The sequence below is a fragment of the Sapajus apella genome, unplaced genomic scaffold (assembly GCF_009761245.1).
Source record: "Sapajus apella isolate SASKATOON/1434 unplaced genomic scaffold, GSC_monkey_1.0 scaffold78, whole genome shotgun sequence".
Taxonomy (NCBI): domain Eukaryota; kingdom Metazoa; phylum Chordata; class Mammalia; order Primates; family Cebidae; genus Sapajus; species Sapajus apella.
The window spans coordinates 810,357-833,212 of NW_022437018.1; the positions used below are offsets into that span (position 1 = coordinate 810,357).

Consider the following 22,856-nt stretch of genomic DNA (forward strand, 5'->3'; position numbering starts at 1 on the left):
TAGAGTATGAAAAGTAGAATGCAGTTGACTTAATGCTTTGGAACCAGATCAGTAATTTATTTGTAGTGTTGAGTAAGATTAGAGTAAACTAGAGTGATGTATTCAGGTAGCATTTCCGTATTGCTATTTTTTCCCTTTTATTTTGAAAAGTTTTTACTTTGGCAAGCAAGGCTTAGGTAGTCTGTGTGGTCTGTTGCTGTCCAACTATGACACAATTCTTTGTGTGGCCATAGTCAAGTCATTAAAAAATTAGGTATGATTCAGTTGGTTGGTGCTAGCCACTTTTGAATAGTTCCTAAGGACGGGTGCTATCATTAGAAGATCCAATGATGAACGAGCCTCAACTCACAGTAACTTTATACTTAAGGAGGTGATTTACATTATTTTCTGAATATAATAATACAAATTAGGGTAAAAAGGATCAGTGCTCATATTTTGATAAATCGAGAACTATTTTCTTTCCTGTTTTCCCTCCTATTTTTCTTTTTCCATGATTGCAGTCTTTGGCATACGTGTGCCATACAGCTCACAGGGGACCAGTGGATCTCATAGTGCGTTCTCCCTCCTCTTCCAGAAAAACCTTATACTTTTCTTTTTCTTTAATAAGAAAGCACTGTGGTGAATGCACTTGATGTTTTTTAGTGGAGTAATCAGGAGAAAATGGATTATCTCAGATAGGGACTTGAGAATTTGCCATAATTTCTTAATTATTATTCAGTTCATTTAATTGTAACAACTCCATATATTGTAGTGTAGGTATTATTCTCCCTATGTGTGACAGATGATGATGTATTTTCAGAAAGTGGCTCAGATAGATTGTGGTTATATATTAGCAGAAGTAGCACTTTTGTTCTGAATGGTAGGGGCTGGTATGCTATACGTAAAATACACAGTATTTTAGTAGCCAAATGAGTAGCTACTACTCATTTTAAGTGTTTTCCTCCAGTTAAACTTTATCATTTAAGAGACACTCTCACCTTATTATTTAATATTTTCTATACTGGAAAATGATAGTTTATATATGCTAGTAGTAGAAAAAAATGTAGGAATTTGTAGTTACCTTCATGAGGGATAAACGCATTCTAAGTAGAATCACTAAAAAATGTGACTTCCTTCTTTGATTATTTTGTTTCTTAACCCATTTATTCATCCATCCATCCATCTATTCAGTGTGTATTATATTTCTGCTACATTGCAGATTTTGTCAAAGATTGGGGGATTGGTGGGTCAAAGAAATAAAGTGATTAAGATCTAATCCATGTTTTATATGAAGTCAAGCTCTACAGTTGCATATTCTTGGTAATCTCTTACTGACTAGCATTTAAGTCTCTAAATATTTGCTGAGTGCTTTCTTTGTGTCTGGCACTGCTGTTAGCAGTGGAATACAAAGTAAATAAGATTCATGCAGGGTTCTTTCTGTAATCCCAGTTACTCTGGTGGCTGAGGCACGAGAATAACTTGAACCTGGGGGCGGGAGGTTGCAGTGAGCTGAGATTGTGTTGTTGCACTCCAGCCTTGGCAACAGAGAGAGACACACTCTCTCTCAAAATAAAAGGAGAGTTCCTACAGAGCTCCTATGTTCACATATACAGATGGTAGTATATACACAACCACATAACACTATATACACAGACATATATGCTACAGACTACATACATATACATGTGAATAAATACATGTATATATAGGCACAAAGCATGCAGTTACATACCCGTAAGCATATGGATATCATCTGGAAATATGTATGTTTTCGTGTCTGTGAGTGGGTGTAAATCAATGAGCTCATTGAAATGAGGGTGATTTCGGGAATCAGGCATCAACCAGTATTATGAACTTGCAGCCAGGTTCTTCTCTGGCCTCGTTTGCCCACTTGTACTCTATGGGAGAGACAGGGGTTAGCCTGCTGACAACTATGGTTTTGTGTGTCCTGTGCTGGGGATAAGAATGGTCGTTTCCATGGGTGGCCTAATTAAAGCCTCATGAATATTGAGTGCCACATATGTCTTATGTATAATTTGTGCATCATGAATATTTAGTGCCTCATGAATTTTAGAAGCTTTTTGGTCCTTCCATCTTTTTCTGTGTTCATGCATACGTGTTCCGCTTGCTTTATCTAACAGGTTTCATTACTTATCTATGTTTTACACATTTTATAGGCTTCATTTACCCCATGTATTTTCCTGTCTTATTGAGCATAGTTTCTTGTCCTATTAAGCAGAATTGAATTTTTTCCAGCAGTATAGCAAATTTACATTACATCTGTCCATTTGGAAAGCCTACTGCCCAGACGCTTTAGGGAAAAGAAAGCTATTTTTAATATTCAGAATTTCAAGTCAGTACATACGCTTATAGTTATTTTCCAGTGTAGGACTTTTCATAAAATCTTTAGCATAATAAACCTCAAAAATGATTTAACAGTCCAGAAAAAGTATTCTTGAGGAATTCATTCTGCTAGTTTATGGTTTTGCTTAAAGCTTGTGGGTGGAGAGGGTAAGGAAGGAAAAGGTAATATTCTTTATTGGCTTGGGGGTTTTGAACTTTAACTGGTCAACTTTAGCCCTCTATGTTGTAAACATTGTTGATGTAGTTACAATTCAGAGTTATGGCATATGGAAATGTTCTATTGTAGGATAAAGTGGCAGAGTAGTATAATAGAGTTTGGCTGGCTAAAAAGCTCCATTTATTCTGACTCTGAGTTGGCTGCCCATTAAGCTTATGGATTTTGAGTAACCTAGGGGTGTGTTTAAGGTTAGTAGTAATTGACAGGGTTGTTTGTATTTTTTGTGTATTGTGGGAGGAAGTTCATTCCATTTCATGATTAATGGTCAGGAAGGGACTTCTAGGATTTGGTGTTTCATCTGCCACCATTGAAGAGGATCTTATTTAGATTAAGAAGATTTCTTTGAACAGGCACATTAGCCATCCTGCATATACTTAGAGAAGTGGTACACAAAGTGGTTGATGTACAGAAATGCTTTTCCATTGTGATTGACACCAAAATAAACATTTAAATTGAAGAATCATAAAAAATAAATGCATGCTCTAAGTATCTTTTTTCCTTCAAATATTAATATGTATTCATTCATGACCCCTGCCCCTTTTAGTTCCAGGGACAAGGCCTTTTCTGAATATGAGAGGCTGATTAGAAATATGTATTTTGAGATTATTTATTTGACAAACACATTTGGGGACAAACACAGTTGGCCCTTGGTAAGCAGATAACACAGCTGGTGGGAGCAGAGGTGCCGGTGGGTGCACAGGTATATCTCGTTAACCCGAGTATTTGGGGTCCTCGTATGCATCAGTCACTTTGTTTACAGGAAGGGAGAATGTCAGTGATATGGAGGTTGAAATTGTGTTAGAGCTGCTTCTGTTTTTCATACTTTCATTCTTTTGGGTCTACTTTGAATTCCAGCTTAGATCTCTACTGCATGTTAGTGACGGAGAGGGAAGAAAGGCATTACTTGTACTGGAGGCTCTTGTTTGTGGCATTCTGGAGCAATTTAAACAGGCAGGGGTCTGGCAGCCTGAAGACTGTTCTCTAGTGGACCCAGCTCCAGAGGGCTCTGTGCACATAATGTCACAGGCACCATGTGGCTCCAGGGTAGTAAGAACGCATCCCTGTGTTGCTTTAAGTATATAAAATTAGCTAACATCCAACATTGAGTGCCAGGCCCTAGGCTAAGCACACTGCGTGAAGGAGCACATTTGGTTTTCATGGCATTGGATGGCATAGCAGACTTGACCGCACCTCTTGCCAGTCACCATCCTGTGTCAGGATGGCTACTGCAAGCACCAGTTAGAGAGATCAGCTGTCCCCCTTTGCCTGGATCTCAGAGTTCTCCTGAGAGCCTGAGCTTTCAGTGCTAAAACAAGGATGAATTGGTCACCCCTGTGACTGCTGTCCAAGGATGCCAGCAGCCAAGGAAGCCCTCTCACAGTAGACACTGCCCTCTACCAGTGACACTGGTGATAGTGATTGGTGGGTGAATACCATCTCTGCAGTCTTTGAGAGTTCACCTGTAGAATTCATACCGTGGCCCACAGAGAGAACCCACTCACATGCTTATCCATGTAGGATTCCCTCTTTGCTCTTTTGCATTTCACTTTCTCACCTCCCGTTACCTCCTGGGATTATCTTCTGCATAAATGACTTTCACTCAGGTAGTTGTCACAGGGCCGGCTTCTGGGGTAATCGAGTCTAAAACGTGGGTAGAAATGCTTTACCACTGTTTCACATAAGAGGAAACTTAAGTGCAGGGAAGTTAAATAATTTTGGTCAAAACTGTACAGCTGGTACACAGAGCTAATAATTAATTCTTAGTTATTAAGTTATACAGCTTTGTGTTTTTTAGCTTTTATTTTTTTGAGACAGAATCTCACTCTGTCAGTCAAGCTGCAGTCATGGCTCACTGCAACTTCGAATGCCTGGGGTCAAGCTGTTTCCCTTCCTCAGCCTCCCAAGTAGCAGGGATTAGAGGTGCATGCCACCATGCCCAGCTGATTTTGTTGTTTAATTTTTTGGTAGAGGCAAGGTCTTGCTATGATGTCCAGGCCAGTCTTGAACTCCTGGTCTCAGGTGATCTTCATGCCTCAGCCTCCCAAAGCACTGGGATTACAAGCATGAGCCACTGTGCCCAGCCATTAAAAATTTTTTAAGTTATTATTTATTTATTTTTTAGTGATGGGGTCTCATTATGTTGCCCAGGTTGGAGTGCAGTGGCTATGCATAGGCATGGTCATAGTGCACTGCAGCCTTGAACTCCTGGCCTCAAGCGATCTTCCCGCCTCAGCCTCCTGAGTAATTGGGGCTATAGATACACACCCCTGTGCCTGGCTTAAGTTATACAGCTTTTGTTCCCATCCTCACCCATGTGTATTTATTTCCAGGAAATCTAAAATTTCATTTATTCATACGGGATTAACAATAAGTGTCAGCAATCCAGTGAGGTTATGAATGGTATGTTATTATTCTATCTCTGCTAAATTTATTGAGCATGGAGCAGAAGTCTTGATTTTAATGGACTTAAGGGAGTTTGATGGGGCTGTTTTTATGAAGGAGAAATTTGTCTTTTATACATAGTTGCCAAAACCAGCACTTTCGCTGACGAAGGACTAAGTGCCGATCCCTTGCCTAGCTACGCGCAGTCTGGTGTTGGCTGGAAGCAGGAATCGTGACATCCCTGACCAGACTGGATGTAAACTGCCTGCTTGTGCTAAGGAGTTGTGTCTTCTGGTTCTTGGCTCCCATCCTAGAGTTCTCTATCTATGAAATGACTCATTATAAGGAAGTCTATTAAAAACAAATCAGTCCCCATTTTAGAGTATCTCTTAAAATTTCTTCTTAATTAGAGAATGTTGGTGCTTTCAGTTCCAGTTAGTGCCAAGAAATTTAAAGTGTGTATTGAAGAAGGCTATGATAGTTACAGTACTTGGATTTCTTGTAAAGATAGATGCTTTGGGAAGCGAGTGTATTTCCCTTTGATTTAAAAGAGAGAAGGTTGGAAATTCTACCAGACTTAAAAATTTTTTTTCTTTCACTGCAAATCCACAGCCTAATAGAGCTCCAAGTTTCTCTAGTGAAAGTGGCTTCACATACCTCAGCATTTAAGATCCTTTCCCATTGTAGTTTTATAGGTATTCTAGGTTATATATTTTAAATGGCAGCTGCCTGTCAAATGATCCACATGAATAAAATAAGATTGTGCAGAAGTGTAGAATATAACCACATTCCAATCCTCAGGAAACAGTGGGAAATATTTTACTTTAAAATGTAGGGGATGCTTTTATGAAACTGATCTTTGACCACAGGTGCTCTCAGGTCTTGCCTTTTCTAGTTCAGTGATCTTTTCTGCTAGTTCACCCCTCCCTTCTCTCAAAGCCCTAAATAGACATTTCCCAGTTTTGGGAAATAGACCTTCTTTAGTTACACCTGGCTCAGCATTTTTTTTCTGCACATCTGCTTAGCATCACGTACTCTGAAGGTGTCACATACATATTTGCTAACGTTGATTTAGATGCTGTTGAGTCATAAGAAGATAAGCAATACTAGGAAGGAGTCAGTCCAGCTCGGCATTCTTCTCTACAGGTGTGGCTTGGGTAGAGAATGGGGGACACTATCTTTGGTCAAGACAGAAAAGCAGATTCATGTTACTTGTCATTTGCACAGTAAAAACAATGGGAAATATCTTAGTCCATTCCGGCTGCTATAACAAAATACTGTCAACTGGGTGGTTTATAATGAACAGAAAGTCCCACTTCCGGAGGCTGGGAAGTCAAAGATCAAGTGTCTGGCTTTCATAGATGTGCCTTCTCTGTAACCTCATATGATGTAAGGGACAAAGGCCCCTCTCTAGGTTTCCTTTAATAAGGGCACTAATCCCACTCTTGAGAGCTTCCTCACATGAGCTAACCACCTCCTGAAGGCCCCGCCTCTTAATAAGTATCATTACCATGCAAATCAAAACTACATTGAGATACCATCTCACACCAGTTAGAAAGGCAATCATTAAAAAATCTGGAGACAACAGATGCTGGAGAGGATGTGGAGAAATAGGAACACTTTTACACTGTTGGTGGGAGTGTAAATTAGTTCAACCATTGTGGAAGACAGTGTGGCAATTCCTCAAGGACCTAGAAATAGAAATTCCATTTGACCAGCAATCCCATTACTGGGTATATATCCAAAGGATTATAAATCGTTCTACTATAAGGACACGTGCACACGAATGTTCATTGCAGCACTGTTTACAATAGCAAAGACCTGGAACCAACCCAAACCGATGATAGACTGGACAGGGAAAATGTGGCACATATACACCATGGAATATTATGCAGCTATCAAAAACGATGAGTTCATGTCCTTTGTAGGGACATGGATGAACCTGAAAACCATCATTCTCGGCAAACTGACACAAGAACGGAAAATCAAACACCGCATGTTCTCACTCATAGGCGGGTGTTGAACAATGAGTAGACATGGACGCAGGGAGGGGAGCACTACACACTAGGGTCTGTTGGGGGGAAATAGGGGAGGGACAGCGGGGGGTGCGGAGTTGGGGAGAGATAGCATGGGGAGAAATGCCAGATATAGGTGATGGGGAGGAAGGTAGCAAATCACACTGCCACGTGTGTACCTATGCAACAATCTTGCATGTTCTTCACATGTACCCCAAAACCTAAAATGCAATTAGAAAAAAAAAGGAAAAAAAAAAGAAGTATCATTGCCTTGTGAGCTCGGTTTTCAACATGAATTTGGGGAGATACAGGCATTCAGACCACAGTGGAAAATTAAGCTTAACTGATGGGGAGATTTAGGAGATGCAGTGAGAGAGCTTTGTTGTGCCATATGCTCTCAATGTTATGATTTTAGGAAGGCCATTGTCTTTTCAAGAGTTTAGGTATGTACTCTTTTACCCTGCAAGCACTCAACTTTCCTTAATGTAAATTCTGCCTCTGTGGATGGTTGAATGAATGAATTGCTCTGAATTCTTCTTGAACCTATTTCTGTTCCTAGCCTGTGCAATCAAGTTTAACGGTTGCTAACCACATGTAAAGTTGTGCTTAGCAGTGTTTCTCGACTGGTGCTCTTTATTGTTTTTCTACATTATATAGAATATACTTTCCAGAATATGACACATCTTTGTATTCTCTTCATACCGTTTGTAATTTAAATGTAATTTTATAATGTTTTCAACTTTCTTGTAATGAAAATTTCCACAACAAAGTTTAGTAGAGGAAAAATATCCATCTCACTTATTATATTAATTACCCTTATTTGAAGACCATTTTTTATGTGATGAGAAGTAACAAGCAGTATTCCCTGTACGGCTGAACATTACTTTTGGTTAAAATTAGAATAATGTTCTTTGCCCCCTTTTGTCATTTCCCGTTTTTTCTTCTTATTAGGGAGGCAGAGGTGGTGGTCGAGACAACTGGGGACAGCTAGACCTGAGTTAATGTCTTTAGAGAATAGTCCGGTATGACATTGTTTTTGTTTCCCTCTATAAACCCTTCAAATAATTTTTAAAAAATTCTGAACTTTCTTTTACTTACCTGTCCTCTTTCCCTCCCCTTATACCTACCTGGAAAGGGGTTGGGGACAGTACCAGATCAGTGTGGGTTACCTGTTCAAGGAACATCCCCATTAAATATTTCTGAGATTAGTTTCTGTCCATTTCAAGAGTGGGAGGGTGATAGACTTTTTTCTTATGGGATCTGATTGCCCCTCAAATAGCACTCCTGCTCTAATGAACATGATTTTGATTGTCATTCATATAATCTAACTGAAGAGGATATGTGTGTCAGAGGGAGCATCTGTGTTTTTCTGTATTTTGTGATTCATTACTTTTTGGAAGTTCTTTGGACAAAGGTTGTCAAGAATTGCTTCAAAATACATCTCACTGAAGCTCAGGTTCTTGTTTCCTAATTGATGTTGGGAACCTTTTGCTCCTCTCTTTGGTACTCATTGCCTCTGCTCGTGTGTTAGGGCGCTTCTCACAGTTCCTACAGCAGCACTCTTTTGAGACATCAGCTCCCAGCCCTTGCTGTTACAACAGGCATGTCACATAGCACCCCATTTTTCAAAATCATTTTTGTTGGCTTGTGATTATCCTCATAAAAGGTGCTTAATTAGAAGCCTCACAGCTGTAGCTTTCTGTTTATAGCCACTGAGTAGGTATAGTTAAGCGGACTGCATTTTACATGTTGTGAGCCAGGGCCAGGGAATGGAGAGATTCAGGCTTTCGCTAAGACAGAGCTGTGGGGAGAAGCTGTGTAGGACCTACTAGAAGGTAAGCATTCTGGCTTACATAGATGGTTGAAGAATTTGGTCAAAATGTGCTGTTTTGTACATTCATTTTGACTTTGTTAAAATATCATTAGGAAATAAGACTTTACTGGATTTAGATATATGAGTGAATACAAATTCATATAGGATAGTTGACTCTTGGATACCATGGGTTTGAACTGTATGGGCCCACTTACGCGAGGATTTTCTCCACCTCTGCCGCCCCTGAGACCTCAAGGCCAACTCCTCCTCTTCTTTGTCCTCCTCAGGCTACTCAATAGGAAGGCAATGAGAGTAAAGAACTTTATGATGATCCACTTCTACTTAATGAATAGTAAATATGATTTCCTTATGATTTTTTAATAATATTTTATTTTCTCTAGCTTACTCTATTGTAAGAATACAATATGTAACACATGTAACATACAAAATATGTTTTAATCAGCTGTTTATGCTATCTGTAAGGCTTCCATCAACAGTAGGCTACTAGTAGCTAAGTTTTGGGAGAGTGTAGAGTTATAAGTGGATTTTCTACTTCCTGAGATGGTTGCTGACCCAATCCCTATGTTGTTTAAGGGTCAACTAGAATCCTTTTTTCCCCACAAATGGATAATTTAAAATAGGACTAGACTTATGATTAAAAACTCTTCACTAGTTTTTACTTGGGTATTTAAGTGTATACATACTTTCTGGGTGGTTGTTTTAAAAATAATATATAACCCAATAAAATTTGGAAAATAAAGGAAATTTAATATAATCATATTATTCACTGGCATACACATTTTGACCTTGTGATGAATGTTCCTAATTTTTGTGTGTTTATTTAAAGAACAATAGTTATAATAATGTTTCACATGTAATTTTATGACCCACAATTTTTTTGAAACAGAGTCTTACTCTCTCACCCAGGCTGTTTTCTTTTTTTAATGCAATTTATTATAATCATTTTTCCTTACTGCTTCAAAGACTTTTGCAAATCCAAATCATCATCTTTTAAATGACCTTAAAATGTTTGAAAAAGTGCCAATATCTAAATTTTCTTAATTCCCATATTTGTTTTTCCTTGTTTTTGCTTATTATATGTATTACTAAGATAACATGTCTGTGGCAACAGTTTTTCTTCTTTCTCTTCTTACTTGGATTATAGTTTTAAGATTTAGACTCCTAGAAATAGAACTACTGGGTCACGTATATGGAAATTATAGTTATTCTTCATATAAACCAAATTATTCTTCAAAGTGGTTGTGTGAATTTACACTTTTGCCATGGTACAAATACTACATAATTATTGGTGTTTATGATATTACTGAATTTCAGGGTTATAATTACTTAGATTATACAGTCTTCAACTGAGATATCTTTAAGTTCCCTGGGAAAATACCCCATTTAAAAAAGGATGGATTCAAGGATTGTATATGACCCATTGAAGATCAAAAATTTATTTTCAAATCTTTCTGGAATTAATCTAAGCTGATTTAGCAAAATTGAAAGATATTCCAGAGAATGTTTACTTTGTATTTCAGGATAGGTGTCTCAGCCATGAAGATCCAGAACTTGATAGAGAATTGCCAACTGTTAAAGAAAATATGCTTTTATTACTTTTTTAGAAACACTTGAATGTTTTGAGATTGGTGAATAAATGAGGCCTGAAACATTTAAGTTTCTTGAATTGGAGAAGAAAAATGAGTTTAAGCTTTCCAAAGTAAACAAGGTACAAAAAGCAGCTGAGAAGATAGAACTGTTCAAGATAATAAATACATATAGGACCACTATGCAGTTATAGCAGATTCATTTTAATTGAGATAGAATTTGACTCCTTAACCAAATACAATTCTGGGAATAAGAATAAAGCTATGGCTTAGAATATGACCACTCTGTTTGTATCGTAAATGTACACCATATTTTTTGAAAGGAAATCGAGGTAACATTATGTTATAACTTTTATCCTATGCCAAAGACTATTACCCAAAAATTACTCTTCAAGCATTGTTTGAAATGAAAACCACATTTAAAGGTGGTTTGCTGCCTACTGATGAAAAACGAATTCATGTTAACAAACCAAGGACTTTAAATGGAATAAATTATAATCAGATGTTAGATTTAGACCAGCTTTAACAAAAACAAATGATTCTTTTCAGAGATGGAGACTGATAGCTTAGCCCTCAAAGCATCTATCTTTTTTCAAATGAAGGGTTTTGAGAGAAGGGGACCTGCTTAATTTCATAAAAGTAGGTGTGTGATTTATCGGCAGCAAATTGCTGACTTTAAGAAATAAGAACTCCCCTAAATGTTTCCATAGACCTTCTAAATGAGCATGCTTTGATTTGTAGTAACTTGATTATGTAAAGCTGTATTTTACAGAAGGTTAAAACAGGACCCATTGGGATCATAGACCAGATCCCATCTGAATGATGACCGTTGCTGCCTTTGTTTGCATGTCTGTACATCTTCCATACACCCCTGGATTATAGACTTGGTCTTCTTGAGTGAAGAAAATCTTCCAGTTCCACTGGACACCTGCTGATTTATTTCAGCACTTCAGGCCTCTTTTAATGAGATGTGGCATGAGACAGTCTTGGCTCAACAGGCATCTAATAGATCAAGTTTAGAATATTTTAATGATAAAATATATGGCAGTGACTGCTTCTATCATCCTGCAGTTCATCTTGAAAAGCAGCTCTTTTAGGTTGGAATGAATTGTGCTAAACATTGAGGGCAAATTTGAACCCCTTACCTGCCTCAGAGTAATTAAAACAGAATTGTTTCCTCACATTTCTCTGTAATCCTGGGGTTAAGGTAAATATAGGCTAGATGGCAGTGGGCAACTAGTTAGGGTTATAGAAGGCCAATCTGACTGAGAGTTTGGAAGTGAAAAGCATTGATTTCATCATGTGATTCCAGTGGCATCACAATGCTTAGACTTACCTGTGTGTAAAATTTACCTGGCATGCTTACAAAAATGCAGATTTCTGGGATCCCACAAAGATTAAAATTCAGCAGGATCTGTAGGTGGGGTCTAAGAACTTGATTTTTCTCATGAGCACTCCACTCCCCCAGTGTATCTTCAAGTAAGTTAGTATGCTGTCAGTCCACTGGAGAGCATAATAGTTGATACACTTGACTTAGTATGTCCATTGAAAAAATATACATTTTGTGATATAGTTGAATGCATTTGCAAGTTAAAAGATGGAAGGATCATACAGATTAATTATCCATTTTGTAGTTCACAGGTTAATTTTGTGGGGAAGATAAAATTATACAGAACGTACATTGACAGAGGTGGAATTCTACTTGCAATGAAAAGTCTAATCTTCCATAATAGTTATTAGGATTGGGAGGCCAATAACCTTCTGTTGGTACAATTTCTAAAATCATAAAGGAAGTCAATAGAAAAGTGGGAACTAGTTACTCATTTGGTACTTAAGTAATTAATGAGTAATTTAATACTTAATAGTTAATTTAGTACTTAATAAGTAACTACATAAGAAGTAATATTAAGTATTGCCAGTATTAGTTAGGCCTGTGGAGTTTTCCATGATGGTCTTCAAGTAAGTTCAGATCTATATATCTGTTATGTGCAAGGGGGTCCCTCTTCTTTTTTGAATGCTGTGGGAATCGTCTACTCACTGCCTTTCCATCCATTTGGACTTTCTGCTTCTGCTTTCTGACTAATTCTGCAATGCCAAGAAGACTTCAAAGCAATAGGGTCCTCCAGATTGTTGCCATGTGGGTGGTTCACTTCATTATCCACTGATACTCCTAGTATGGTGTACACAGACTCACTGCAGAGAGGCGAGGCAGTGGAACTCCTGAGTCTTGAGGGCCACAGGGATAAACTAACGTTGTTGTTGTCTTATAGTCTGATATTTAGACTACTCAAATTTAACCATTATCTTTAAAAATGAAATGTAAATATAAGTGCTATTAGGTCATGAACAAAAAAAATTAAGCAAAAGCATAATTTCCATCTTTATAAATCATGAATGAATATTAGTTCATTCATGCTTTTATGAATTTAGAAAACATATTTAGAATGGTGTCTTAGTCTGTTTGGGCTGCTATAGCAGAATACCATATACTGGATAGCTTATAAACAGAAATTTATTTCTCACAGTTCTGGAGACTTAAAAGTTCATGATCAAGATTTGGTGTCCTTTGAGGCCCGACTTTCTGGTTAGTAGATGATGCCTTCTATCTGTGTCCTCACATGGTGGAAAGCAGGAGGGACCTGTCTCTTCTCTCTTATAAGGGTGCTAATCCCACTATGAGGGTACCATCCTCATGACCTAATGACCTCCCAAGGGCCCCACCTCCTAATAGCATCACTTTGGAGATTAGAATTTCAACATGAGACTTTAAAGGCAAAACATTTAGACCAGAGCAAATGATCTAGGCCAGATTATCACAGTTGTTTTTTGTATTCTCTTTGTGATGTGAGTACTAAGCTAAAATACCTCTAGAATATTAAAACTCATCAAATACTATAAACACATGATTTAAAAATGAAATAGTATAAAAAGTCTTATGATGAAAAGACAATACCCTTCCCCACAAAACATTCTGTGTTCCCTAGATATAGCTACTTTTTATTCCTTGAACTGTTTCTTACTGATTCTCCATTTTCTAAATCTGTTTATTGCATTCTCCTAATTCATTACCTTTAGCCACTGTCTGTTGTATTCTTGTGTGGTAGAGAGGATTTAATTCTCTACTTTTCTCCTCCTCTCTTTTACCAATAAAGTTTAATGACAAGTTTTAGTTTAACCAGTATTCAGTATATATTACATTTGTCCTTTCGTATCTGTGGAGAATTGGTTCCTGGACCTCCTATGGATACCAAAACCTGCTGATGTTCAAGGCCCTAATATAAAATGAGATATTTGGATATAACCTATGCATATCCTCTGTATACTTTAATCTCTAGATTACTTATAATACCTAATACAATATAAATGATATGAAAATAGTTGTTATACTATAGTGTTTAGAGAATAATGACAAAAAAAGGCTATATATATGTTTGGTATATATATATGTTTGGTACAGACACAATTTTCTGTTGAATATTTTTGATCCACAATTGGTTGAATTCACAGACGTGAAACCCAGGGAATATGGAGAGCTGACTATCATCTATGTTGTTGTTTCCTGACAAGCCAAGGAATATACAAATATTTCTTTTCTTTTTTTGTCAGAATTTTGTTTTTCCTGGAGTTTCCTTGTTTTTATCCCCTTGAGTTTAATGTTTTTTATACCTATCACAAATTCTTTCTATACTGTGTAATTCTCTTAGAACAATTTTTGACATGGTTAAGATTTCAGATAATTAATCAGTTAGGGTTTTTTTTTTTTTTTTTCCCCCCTACAATTTTCCTTTTGAAAGTCTGTTGGCCTGCTTCATCCTTTACTGTTTGCCTTCTGGGTTGGCTTCACAGCTGTCATCATGGAAGTTTCTTCCATCCTAGGAATTTCTCCCCACTCTTTTCTATATTTAATACCCAGTTTTCTATATAAGGGAAAGTGTCAGTTTCTTGGCTGATTTCTTCAATTTGATACATACAACCTCTGTTAATTTATGGAATCCAAGTAGTTGGAAGGTAATTTTTTTCCCCTTGCAACTTTGCATGCCTGAAAATTTCACCATATCCTTCTACTTAATTGTGAGTTTAGCCAGGTAAAGAATTTTGGGTTGAAAATAATTTTTCCTTAGAATTTATAGAGTTTTACTCTTTTTCATATAGCAACTCATGGCTCGAATGAGAATTCTGATACTATCCTAATTGCCTGTGACTTGTGACCTGTTTTTGTCTCTCTGGAAGGTTTTAAGATATTTTTATTCCAAATGTGAAATGTCAGAAGGATGTGCTTTGAATATTGTTTTCTTTCATTCAGCTACAAATTGAATTAGCACTACTAATATGGAACCTTATGTTTTTTGGTTCCAGAAATTTTCTAGTATATTTCTTTGATTAGAAAATATGTTTTACATTCTGTGTTCTCTTTTTCTGGAAATTCGGTTAGTTGGTCTTGGATTTCTTAAAAAGTTATTTCCTCCTTTATTTTATGTATGTCTTGTTCTTTCTGGGAGAATTTTAAAAAATGTTCCAATCTTGGATAGGATTATGTTATTTTTGTTCTCTAAATGTTTCTCTTTTAAAAGTGTCACGCCACTGTTTTTTCTTTTGGGGTGGGTGCATTACTTTTTCTTGTCTTTCTAATATCAATTGTAAGTTAAAAACATTATCCCATCTTCCATTCTCTTTCCCCATTTCCCAAACCTATCTTTTCTCATCTTCTCCTCCTCCTTTATCCTCCTTCTCCCCTTTTCTCTTTCCCTTGCTCTCCCTCTTTTGTCCTTCTTGTCCTCCTTCCCCTTCTCCTCCCTATTTTCCTTCCCACTTCCCTCTTCCCATTTGCCTCCTTCACTTTCTTCTCTTTATTATGTCCTCATCTCCTCAATTCCTTACTTCTGTTATTTTGTTTTGCTTTTGCTTATATTTTGGAGTGAGGCAGTAAAACTCTTTCTGCTTTGGTGTGATTTGTTGACTGGTGGTCCTCACCAGCAAGGGAATGACCTCGAATGCTGACACATTTCATGGTAAATAACTGCTACATGGCTGTCTTATGATAATACAGTCCCTAACAGGTAGAGCATTGCATCATCTATAGACCTGAAGTGGAATATGATGCCTTAGAACTGGACTTGTTGAGAACCCAGGAGCAATCATGAACCCTGAGGAAATAGCTGTCCTTCCTGGTTTTCATGGTAGTGTATGGCACTTGAGTAATCTAAGTCACTGACACTGAAGCAGTGGCAGAGATATGTGCTATTTAGAAGATCATTTACTGAAGAAAGGACATTTCCTAAAAGAAACAATCTAGGGTATCATTGGTGTTATACTCCTGGTATTATACAACCTTTTGTGGGTGTTCTGGGCCCTGGACACCAAATGTGTGTATCACTGTTCTTTCTTCCTTCCCCATTCTATGGCAACCATAAAACTACCCCCCACCTGTCCTGCCTCCGCTGCCCCAAAACCACCTATTTTGGAACACCTCTCTAAGGAGTGGGACTTCCCCTGGTGAAGAAAGTATCTGCCAGCTTGAGGGATTCCTTTTCACCATCACTGGAGAGCTCCCCTTCCTCCCCTGGCCTGTACCATCTGGCTCCTTCTAGGCACAGGTGCTATTTCAAGTGCTCTGAGGCATTTAAAAAAGATGATGAAGTTTTGGAATCCGACATTCATGAGTATTCACAGCATTCTCTCTGCCCAGAATTCATTTCCTTATGTCCTCGTGTCTAAATTCTACATAAAATAATCAGTTCAAAAGTCTCTACCTTAGTTATTCTTTGAATTCCTGTACTTAATTATCTGTGACTCTTCTGTAATGTTTTAGAGTCTTGTTGTTTTTGTTACACAACTGTAAGTCCTTAGAGGTCAAAGTGGAAGGCTTCCATTTACTAAATGCTTACAGGGTGCTACCTTGCATATTTCAGGGATAAAACAGAGCTTGAGGGAGACTAAAGAATTTGCCCAGAGTTATGCCACTAGTAAATGGCAAACCCAGATTTGAACCCAGAATTTTCTGATTTCATGATTTTTATCTGTTCTCTCTGTGCCTTGGTGTGAAATAAATTTTGTGTAAATAAATCAATACGTGATTTTTAGCACAAAGATGAATAGGAGAAGCCCCGATGAAAGCAGGCATGTCTTTTCTTTGCCCTCCCTCAACCTCCAGTTTTGGTGGAGAAATAGCAAAACAGACTGCCCTGTCATGGATTTCTGCATATAACCTGAACTTTAAACATGCCTGGAACACATTTGGTTCTGATTTAAAACAAGTTGGCTTGCCCCATTGCCATGTTATTACAAATACAAAAGAAATATAAACTTCATTCCATTAAATAACCAGCCACATAAAGTCTTAAATAGTTTCACGGCTTTGGGTTGGGCCAAAGCTGGATATTAAGTAAATGATTGTTAATGTTACATATTTTATTCAAACTGCTCTAATTCTTTTAACCTTCCCCCATCCCTAAAAGTACTGGCCAACCTTTTCCTTACCCCCGCAAAATGTTCCCAGCAGGTTAAGACAGATAGAACTTTGATTTCAAGCTGCTGACTCTTAACTATTTGGAAATATTCTTTGTTTTCAGTTCATCATAGCCTGTGGCTGTGTGCTCTGCTTGAAACTTTTCAATCCTCTTTGGATAACAGCAAAGTTAGTTATTATTCCCTATAGCGTTGCTTTACAATGGAAATATCATGTGAACCACAAATGTAATTTTATGTTTTATTGCCACATTAAGAAAAGTGAAACAAAACAGGTAAGATTAGTCTTATAATATTTATTTATTTAACCTAATATATAAAAGTAACATCATTTCAACATATAATCAAAACATTATTGAGATTTTTACATTCTTTTTTTACTACATTTTCAAAATCCTGTTTGCATTTTACACCACAGCATGTGTGAATTCAGACTAGCCACATTTTCAGTGTTCATGAGGCACATGTGGCCAGTGGCGGTCGTATTGGATGGCGTAGCTTTATAGGAAGATCAGCATAAGCTCACTGTGGTATATTAGGTATTCCTAATTCCATTAAATTATGAACATTGTTTACATTTTGGTAAAGGGTTAGAGTTGTTTTTCTAAAAAACGTTGATATTATGTAAATACCCAAAGTCTTCAAATAGTGTCATGACCTCAAGCCAGACTAAATGACGCTTCAGGATTTGCTTATATAAGAAGAAATAGTGTCCGAAAGCGAGGCATTTGACATGGCCAATGTTGCTGTTAATCAGTTGGACTGAAATTCCATTGACATATGTTAGGGTCATCAGTCCATCAGGAAGTTTTCATTGTTAGACCAATAAATTTGAAATTTGAATAAACCCTTAGCAAGAGTTTAAAAGAGTTCAAATTAAAAGTTGCTTAAAGCAGTGAATAATGTAGATGTTCTCCAATTTTTGGGAATATGTATTTCCCTACATTTGACAGCAACAGATGCTTTCTGAAACTAAAATCCCCTAGTTGAGAGAACGCTGGCCTTGGCTTGCTTTTTATTGTACCCTGAGTGTGACAGGGACAGCACTATCTTAGATTGTTCTCAGCATTAGAATATTGGCAGGAAAAAGATTTGACATGTGAAAAAAATCCCCTGCAATCCACATTTTGAGAAGTGTGTGTGGTCTGCAGAGTCTTGTGAAGTAGCAGTGGTCCCCATTGTTAGACGGATTAGGAATCCTCCCCCTAACCTCCATCATAATCTAATTCTTATTCTGTTAAAATATTTTGGGGGAAATGAAATTTTTAAAAGTAGTCTCAAGGGATGTCTTGGATTATTGGGGTAGTTCAATTATTGGCCTATCCTCTTGTCCCAAATTGCCATGGAAATCCATCTCTCTCTTTTTTTGAAAATTCTGAGCCATAGAGCCCTTTTATAATGGGGTAAATTTCTGTTTTATTTCATGTTACATTTGATGTGACTGTTCAGTGAAACTGGGCTTTTTTTTAAACAGCCTAGAATTGGAAATGTATGCATATACATTTTTCTTTTTGGGGTTTACACATTTTGGAGGGTGTCTATTTCAGCCTTCTTTGGCTGCTATAGTGTTTGGATATAACTCACAGAGGTTTTCCAAATATTAGATTGTTTACTGTTTTCAGCTGCAAAGTTTCCGCTATAGGCCTAAATTGTTAAAACTTTTCCACAGAGCGCTGCACAAAGTCAGTGTTTCAATCTAGAAAGTAGTAAATTGGTTAAAGCCTAAGATCTGTACATCATATGATGTTACTGATTGTCCATTATCTATCTCTGATATTGCATTAGTCATTCTGTCTCCTTAGGCAACTTAAATCCGCATTTGGTTTTCATACTTTTGCCAATGATTGCTTTATACACTGTGGGCTGAAAATGATGCTGTGACACCAGTAATGGTGAAACCTTGGTTCATTCTCAAATAGGAAGGAAGATTTAAAAATAATTTTTACCTGAATTTTTCCTAATTAAAAAGCAATTCAAGCTATTTAAGATATGCTGAAAAGTACAAAGAAAAAGTGATAAACAGACCCAAGAATTCTACCACTCAAATAACAACTGTTGTTAATATTTTGGTGTTTAACCTTTCAGTCTTTTTACTAACATATTCACTATGTATCCGTATATCTAAATACATGTTTGTTTATATTTGTATCTGATATGTACACGTGCAGACTTTTATATAGAATTTAAGTCATTCTATACCTTCTGTTTTTTTTTTTTTTTTTTTTTTTTTTTAAGACAGAATCTCGCACTGTCGCCCAGGCTGGAGTACAGTGGCACGATCTCAGCTCACTGTAACCTCTGCTTCCCAGGTTCAAGAGATTCTCCTATCTCAGCCTCCCAAGCAGCTGGGATTACAGGCATGCACCACCACTCTCGGATAATTTTTTTGTATTTTTAGTAGAAATGAGGTTTTACCATGTTGCCCAGGCTGTTATCAAACCCCTGACCTCAGATGTCTGCCCACCTTGACCTCCCAAAGTGCTGGGATTGCAGGTGTGAGCCACTGTGCCCGGCCTGTACATTTTGTTTTATACTTTTAAAAACCAATTTAAGATTGCATTTTTGACCTTGGGAATTTAATTGCAAAAATAAAACAATATTTACGTAAAAATATGAAAAGTGAAGAAGAAAACCATCCTTAATCCAGTCACTGTTAAGAGAAACATTGTATTTATTTTTGTCTACTTTTGATTTTTTCTCAACAGGCCTGTTTAATTTTTTTTATGGGCAGGTGAATTTGAATTGTTCACAGTGAAGCCTGGTAATTAGGTAAAGTTAGGGGAAAGATAGGGTCTGAAAATCCTCACACTTCTGAGATACAGCATTCAGATGACAGTTTTCACTGTTGAAATTTAAAGTTGGAAGTGTTCTTCAGTTGGTTATTTTAATGGTGACTATGATTTTAATTCAGAAGTGGAAGAAACTTTAAAAATAAACTTAGTGACTACTCTTTTCTCAGTTGGTTCTTAGAGCTTTGCATGCCAGTCCAAAGTACAAGATATAATTCATGAACATAAGAAGTTTCTCTGAGAGTATATAGAAACTGCGTCTTCCACATCTTTTTTGCTGATTCTTCTTTCACTGGAATGGGTTAAGTTGTCAGGCAAACAATGTACAGTTTTCTGGGAGCAGTTAATATACAGAATAAAATAAATGGCATAGCTCTTTTAGAATATGGATTGAATTGATACAATAAGGGAATGTTTTAAATTTTGAGTAAGACATTTTTGCATGAGAATCAGGCTACCTGAATAATTATCTGTCAGGTGACCTAAAGGCACAGCATCCCTCTTAGTTGCAAATGTGTTGGGTTGTATTAAAAAGAAAAACAATGGAGAGGAATGCCCTGATGCTTTACAGATTTGAGGAATTATATCTCAATTATTTTTGTAGTTTGGACTTGTTTTTTTTCCTGCTCATATTCCAAAGGTGAAGAAACCTCATTGTTTATCAAAGTAGTGTTTAAAGATATTTCATACTATATTATAAATATGAAGAACATAGTCCTGTGTGTTTAGAGTTGGCTCCATAAAGCATCGGATCTTATAACAGAAAAGCATTTCCAAATGAAAAGGATATTTAAACAGAAGTTTCCATGTGCCCCAGGAAGAATTTAAAGTCAAGCTCCCCTTCTCCCCTTTAATTCAGTCATTAACTGAACTTGCTCTGTAGTTTGGGGGGGTTGTAATAGTTTACACCTGTTTCAACTTTTGCTCTTTTTATTGGCAGTGGCTTTTGCCATCCCATATTTCTTGTGAAGCAAAACTATGAAATAAAATATGGCAAAGCATTGGAGAAATTATAATAAACATGAAAAATGAATTGTTCAGCTTAAAATATGAAATGCTTTACCTGCACATTCAGTCAGCCACATTTCAGTAGATTGAAGTAATTTATTCTTGGAGTTCTATGTCATGTAAATAAAGACAATTGCTTTCATTGGCAGGAATAATCTAGGGTTTTTATAGTCAAGTGAATAAACTTTGGAACATCAGGCAGAAGTTATATTGTAAAGACAGTTTAAGAAAAACCTGCTAAATCATTATATGTGTGCTCATGTTACTGTTGAATAAAAAAGATGAGGGAGTATCAGTGACTAAGATTACAAAGACTCAATAGAAGTATTTTACCACTGAGTGTAATCAAACTTCAAAGGTCAAGGGATATCATGACATAAAGTATGGTTTGGCTCATTTCACAGGTACCATTTTGCCCTCCAAATATAATGAAATGATTTGAATCAAGATATTATCATATCTTTTTTTTTTTTTCTTCCAATCCGGCTCTCTAATGGTCTCCCTATAAGTGCCCTTTATTCTTCAGGTCTAACAGTAGCTGTCCAGCTCCAGTGTTGGGTTAGGAGTGAAATGATTGTCTTTTCAGTGCATTGTCTAGAATAAGAATAGCTAAGTTAAATTTATAATAAGTTTAATTTGGGTAGAGTTGTGACTGTGAAAAACTGTCTGGGAAAGTTCCTAGGAGAACTGAATTTTAACTTTGGCTTAATCTCACCAGTTAGGTTGCTTTGAATATTGTACAGGTCAGGGTTGTAATTTGAATGAGGGGAGGACCTTGCCTATTTTGATTCATTAGCATGGAAACTAAGCCCTAAGTATTTGTGGAATGAAAGTGTCAGCTTTTCTGGGTCTGTAAAATGAGCATTTTATTTTAGTTATCTTTATTTTTTAAGGTAGCATTTTATATTAAGGTAGCCTAATTTTATATTGAGAAAGAAATGTTCTTCAGTGTTACCCTTCCCTCTAATCTCTCACTTCTTGTAAAGAGTTTATATTTTGATACTTATGAATTTAAAGCAGGAGAATTAGACTCTCAAATTTGGGCTCAGATGAATTCATGTTTGGGCGAAGGGAAGACTTTTAGTGAAATGTCACTCTCTTAATTGGCTCTCATGGCCTTTGATAGCTTTGTCTGCTTGGGGTCAGTAAAAGTCCTTCAGGAAACATGGCAACCTGGGAATGAAATGAGGATGCTTCTCCCTAGGAAGTACTAATGACTGGAACTCAACACCATTTGCACCTGAGACCATGATCTAACCAAGAACTCATCATAGTCTTTTACGAAGGCATTGATGGGCTTGGGAAATAGATACATCAGCGTTGAGGTAAAATCAGGCTCAGATTTAGAATTTCTTGTACACAAACACTTGGAATAAAAAAAGTCCAAAGATTTTTGGTCCCAGTGAATGTAATATGCCATTTCTGGCACTCTGCCTGCTATTTTCCCTCAAATCATAAACTTGCTAAAGGTGCAGGTTTCTGGTTAAATTTTAGTGATAACAGAATTAATAATAGTTTAGGTCTAACTTAGGAAATTTCCCCTTTTTATTCATCTGGAGGTTGAAGGGCCATATTGTGAAGGCTGTTTAGTGTTTTGATGGACTTGGAGTGAAGGGACATGACAAGGTGTGATGTAATGAGTTTGCCTTGAGCAAAATAAGTCTCCTCAAGGAAGTTTCTGTAATAAATGTAGTTGTATCATGAAATTTCAGCAGCTGAATTCTAACCCGTGAAGGAATTTCCTGTGGTAAAGGGGGTGATTATCTACTTTGCTTGATAGGCCTTTGAAAATGTCTTTGATTCTAAAAATTTCTTTTCACAGAAGAGTTTCCTCAGTGCCACTAGATATTTTCAAATCTTTGTTTCCTTCTCTGCTACTTTCATTGCCATGTGACAGTGGGTATCATTGAGGGTGGCTCTTTTTAAACTATTTTTAGCCTTAGACAAAGACAGCCCAAGAGTTGGCTAAATGCCTCCCAAGATACTTGTCATTAGGTTTGGGCACTGACCTTTTATCTTGCCTGGGTGACCCCTTTAGCTAGGGCCAGCCACACTTGTCAGTTTGCTTAGAAGTTTGTTCAACTTTACTTTTTATGTTTTTATTGAGCTTTAATATTAATATATCTCCAAGTTAGTAAATGAAAAATCATTTGCAGAGTAAACTACGGAGAGTCTGTTTGTATAAATGTGTGACTCAAATGACCTATGTCAGTGTGT

The 22,856-nt window shown here is 36.9% G+C and overlaps 1 protein-coding gene across 6 annotated transcripts in view; it reads left to right on the plus strand.

Moving 5' to 3' along the window:
• BICC1 (BicC family RNA binding protein 1) overlaps positions 1-22,856 on the plus strand; it is a 317,997-nt gene that overhangs the window by 76,109 nt on the left and 219,032 nt on the right. The window lies entirely within an intron of this gene.